Below are 5,715 nucleotides of genomic sequence, written 5' to 3'. Positions count from 1 at the left end.
CAGAGCCTAGTGTCCTCCAGGAAGGCCAGTGAAGGGTCTGTTTCGGAGTCCCCAGCAGCACGGGGATTGGGGACCACACGCCTTCGGGGAGGGGGGTGACAGACAGCAGAGGAATCTATCAGCCACCAAAGCTGCACACGAGAAATCCACCTTTGTAAAAGCAGATTTGCCACAAAAAGAAAACCCCCAGGAGAGACCAAAAATTAAATGAATGAATAAAATAACTAACATAAATGGAAGCCAGACTTTTGGGAGCCTGGGATGGGGTGTGGGGGGAGAAGTTTCTGGAATGCGTGTGCTGATGGCAGGAGGCTGGAGGGCTGGAAGAGTCGCAGGGACAAGCGAGCTGGAGGACATGGGAGGGGTCCCCAAGCAGGTCAGCTGATGGAAAAGCCCAAAAAGAATTCAGCCGCTCCCCTGGGGCTAAGGTTTAAGCTAGCCCAGGGGCTGACACCCAAATCTGGGCTGGAGGAAAGAAAGTTAGGGGGGTGAGATAAGGAGGTCAGGATCATGTTGGGGACAAGCTCTCCCATTCCAGCCCCCCCCCACCCCACCTGCCTCACCCCCCCACCCCGCCACACACACACCCAGAGAGACCCCAAACCTTCCTGAACTAATTGGAGACGTTAGAGGACTTGGAACTTACGTTCGGATGGTCCTTGCTGTTTTTCTGACAAACTTCCTTGTCGATATGATGTTCTGAGCTGTCAAGCAATACTGTGCTAAGTGCTGATAAGATATATTCCACTACGGTCTGGAATCCAAGGCCCAGGATAGTCTGAATGGGCAAAACCTGCCAAGGCTGGAACAAGGAAGCGGCTACCGCGGTTTGCACAATATGTCACAGTGACAGGTGAGCCAGCGGCCACCACCTCGGGCCCTTGGTGTGTCCCATTGCACATTGCAATGCGTTTATCTCTCTGTGGTCAACTGGATCATTGAGCCTGCTTTTTCTTTAATTTATTTTTTATTTTGGTAAAATATACATGATATAAAATTCAGCATTGTAACCATTTTTTTTTTTTTTTTTTTTTTTGAGACAGAGTCTCACTCTGTCACCAGGGCTAGAGTGCGGTGGCGTCAGCCTAGCTCACAGCAACCTCCGACTCCTGGGCTCAAGCGATCCTGCTGCCTTGGCCACCGCACCTGGCCTGTAACTATTTTTAAGTGCACAATTCAGTGGCATTAAGTACACTCACATTATGGGACCACCAACGTCACCATCCATCTTCGGAACTTTTTCGTCTTGCAAAACTGAAACTCTACACCCATTAAACACTAACTCCCCATTGCCCCTCCCCTTGGACCCTGCATCCACCATTCCACTTTCCGTCTCTATGAATTTGACTACTCTAAGTACCCCTTATGGGTAGAATGATACAATATTTGTCCTTTTGTGACTGGCTCCTTCACTTAGCATAAGGTTTTCAAAGTTCATCCCTGTGGTAGCACATGTCTGATTTCCTTTCTTTTTATTTATTTTTAATATTTTTTGTTTCAGCATATTACGGGGGTGCAAATGTTTAGGTTACATATATTGCCTTAGCCCCACCTGAGTCAGAGCTACAAGCGTGTCCACCCCCCAGACAGTGTGCACTGCACCCATTAGGTGTGAATATACCCATCCCCTCCTCCCCAACCTGCCCAATACCCGATGAGTGTTACCACTACATGTGCACATCTTTAAGGCTGAATAATGTACCATTGCAGGTGTATATCGCAATTTATCCATTCATCCATCAGTGGACACTTAATTTCCACCTTTTGGCTATGGTGAATAATGCTGCCATGAACATGGGTGTGTAAACATCTGTTCATGTCCTTGTGCTCAGTTCTTCTGGGTTGATCCCTGGACAACACAGGGGGTTGGGGTGCTGACCCACCGCTAGGTAGAAAATCTAGGTGTGACTTTTGACTTCCCCAAAACTTAACTACTACTATTAGCCTAATGACTAGAAGTCTCACCAAAAACATAAATGGTTGATTAATGTATATTCTGCACATTAGATGTTATATATATATATATATATATATTTTATTTTTTTATTTTTGAGACAAAGTCGCACTCTGTTGCCTGGGCTAGAGTGCCGTGGCGTCAGCCTAGCTCACAGCAACCTCAAACTCCTGGGTGCAAGCGATCCTCCTGCCTCAGCCTCCCGAGTAGCTGGGACTACAGGCATGCGCCACCATGCCCGGCTACATATATATACATACATACATATATATATATATATATTTTTTTTTAGTTGTCCAAATAATTTCTTTCTATTTTTAGTACAAATGGGGTCTCGCTCTTGCTCAGGCTGGTCTCGAACTCTTGACCTTGAGCCATCCTCCCACCTGGGCCTCCCAGAGTGCAAGGATTACAGGTGTGAGCCAAGACGCCCGGCCACGTTGGATGTTTTATATACCGTATTTGTACAATGAAGTAAGCTAGAAGAAAAAGTGTTATTAAGAAAATCGTAAGGAAGAGAAAATATATTTCCTATTCATTCCATGGGAGTGGAGCGACCATCCTAAAGGTCTTCATCCTCATCATCTTCAGGTTGAGTAGGCTGAGGAGGAGGAGGAAGAGGAGGGGATGGTCTTGCTGTCTCAGGGGTGACAGAGACAAAAAAAAAAAAAGTCCACATGTAAGTAGAGCCACACAGTTCAAACCTGTGTCGAAGTTGAAGGGTCAACTGTATGCCCAGAAGTGAGGTTGTCAGGGTGTAAGGTCATTGTTACTCCTGCTTCTTAATTGGCATGAGAGTGACTCATCCCACTCTTTGTCGTGTGACATTGCAGGGCCTTCTGCTGGAGTGGCTCTGGCCCATTTCCTCCTCCCATTGAAGTCAAGCTTAGCCTGTGACTTGCTTTGGCCAATGTTATGTTGGCAGAAGGGACAGCGTGTCTTAAAGAGCTTTTGTTTCTGCTTCCTTCTCCTGTGAGTGGCTGTCTGGGCATTCTGTTACAGGGTGACTTTTTGGGTACGGGCATCCACTGAGAAAGCTGTTTGAGTGGCTTTGCGGGCCACCTGTGGCCAGGTGAATAGAGCCGGAATGAGGACAAAGCCCAAGTCCTGGGCTCCCACACATCCATGTCGGGGGCTACCTGGGCTGTCACCCAAAGAGACATTCCACAGCCCACACAATATCAGCTGCAGGCCTTCCCGCCACCAGCCACAAAGATGATAACCCAACACCTTCTTGGCCTCTTTAAATATTGGAGACAGTACATCCCACCCTGGGAATTTCACTACAGCTTCTCTGCCAAGTTGCAACACAAAGAGCTGGATTTTGTAGGGGGACCCATAGGAAGAAACCCCAAAATCAGATCAGACAACAGGGTCAAGACTAGAGTGCAAATTTAAGGGGCTCCAAGAAGCAAAACAACTCAGTAATGGAGATAAATAATATTTTAATGCAAACTTTAAAAAAAAATTAAAATGAATGTAAAAAAAAAATCCATGATGAAAAAAAAACACACCAAAATCTTAGGTAAAGATAAGATCTGACAGTGTGTCTCTGAGCAATACTGGAGCCTGAGGCCAAAGGAAAAATGTGAGTCCCACATCCACAGTTTTACGTGTTTGTTATGTAGAATAATAAAACATATATGTTTGGCCTCTGCTTCTGCTTCCTGCCACAGCTTCTTGCAATTTCCTGGGTGGTAGAAGCACCTTTTGTCATAATGAGGCAACGGGTCTCCCAGGTGGGGCCGGGCACTAGGGAGACCAAGCCAGGAGCAGATCCTGGAGCTGTCAGCCCCACCCAGCATTCACTGGAGAGAGGGGACAGTCTGGACGTGAAGTGCATACTGGGTCATGCCTACATGGCGAAGCCTTCCTGAAAATCCCCAAAGTGCAGGACAGCTTCCAGGTTGGTGAAGGCGTTTACCTTGTAGGGGAGAGTGGGGCACCCCAACTCCACAGGGACGGAAGCTTCTAGACTCAGGATCCCCCAGACCTTGCCCCATGCCTCCCTTCGTCTGGCTGTCCAACTGTACCGTTTTATCCTATCCTTTATCAAACAACAAACCAGGAAATGTAAGCCAGTGTTTCCCTGAGTTCTGCAAGTCCTCCTAGCAAATGATTGAACCAGAGGAGGACGTCGTGGAAACCCTGATTTATAGCCGATAGGTTGGAGTTGCAAGTGACAATTTGGCACTGTGATTGGCGTCCGAAGTGGGGGTGATCTTGCAGGGTCTGCACTAGCTCCAACTAGCGTCAGAATTGAACTGAATTGTAGGACACACAGCTGGTGTCCGAGATTTGGTTAATGTGAGAAAAACCTGCACATCTGGTCACTGAAGTCTGGAGTGCTCAGAGTTTAGGAGGAAAAAGAAAGTTTGTTTCTTTCCTAAATCACGCATTGTAAGTTAATAGTTTTAATACAAAATATCAGTCATGATTTGCTTCCATTAAAGCCAAGTATGTAAAATTATTAATAAATTCTTTTGAGGTATAAATAAAATATTTAAACTTAGTATGGTGAGTTTGAGTACACTCACTTTATAATTGTTCAGTATATTTTAACTAATGATCAGAAAAAAATATAAAGCATTAACATTTATAGGACCTCAGGGGAAGGGCGGACAGGCCCTGTGACCTTAGCAGATGAACAAACAAGTCGTTTTAGTCATATTAAGTCGACTTGGACAGACATGAACTTGGTCACTAACTTTGCCTAAAAATGGTTCTACAAGCAGCCTCCTCTGCCTGGAGAGGACACTCACAGTGACAAAGCGGTGACACCTGGGCCCCTTGCTCTGGAGAAAGGACAGATTGTCCGGATCTGCCCCTGGAGACCATGCCAGACCTCAGCTGGTTGAGTATAAACGTGTCCAGCCCCAGGGTGTAGACGGGAGGCCCGGATGGGGGGAAGGGAAGGGAAGGCCGGTCTCTTTCTCTGTCGTATGGACAGATTATCCAGACAATGTCTCATAAAGTGACACTCGCCACAGTGTGGTGGCTATGTCAGTCCCTGGCCAATCCTCCACCTACAAATGATCTTATCTCCAAATTCAAGACCTCAGTGGCCAAGTTCAGGCTCTGGACTCTGTCATCCACAGTCCCCGTGGTCAGACTGGTGGTCCCAAGCTCCAGACCAGTCTCTGGACTCTAGGACCCAGACTTCCCTTGCCAGATCCCACTTTCCAGAATCCAGGTGGATCAGGGTTAAACACACCACACCTGCAGGCCAAGCCCAGCTGCGCCTGGTTTTGTAAATAACGTCTGCAGTCATGTCCCTCCGTCTGCATGTTGTCTGTCACTGCTTTTATGCTGGGACAGCAAAAATGAGTAATTGCAGCAGAGACTGTCTGGCCCACAAAGCCTAACATTACCACTTTCTGGGCTTTTCCAGAAAAAGTTTGCTGAGCTCTGGTCTAGATTCCAGAGCTCCAGATGCCTGACTCCAAACCCCAAGACCCAGGATTTGCATTCCTAGTTCTGGGTTCCATAGCACAAGCAAACTGGAGACCCCGAGGTCTGACTCCAGGCTCATACCCAGGATCCAGACTCCACGCCTCTGCTCTAGATCCCAAACTCCAGACCCCCGACTCCCAGGCAGGGCCCCACCACACTCAGAGACAAGCAGAGACACAGTGAGAGAGCTGCTAAAAGGAACAGGAAAGCATGATGAGAGAGAGAAAGGGAGAGAAAGGGAGAGAGGGGAGAGAGTTGTCTGTCTCAAAGACAGACAGAAACGGAGCCCGACAGACACTCTGCTCAGA

Source organism: Microcebus murinus, chromosome 16 (genome assembly GCF_040939455.1).
Source record: "Microcebus murinus isolate Inina chromosome 16, M.murinus_Inina_mat1.0, whole genome shotgun sequence".
Classification (NCBI taxonomy): Eukaryota; Metazoa; Chordata; class Mammalia; order Primates; family Cheirogaleidae; genus Microcebus; species Microcebus murinus.
The sequence above is the reverse complement of the archived record's forward strand: the minus strand, read 5'-3'. Positions refer to the sequence as shown.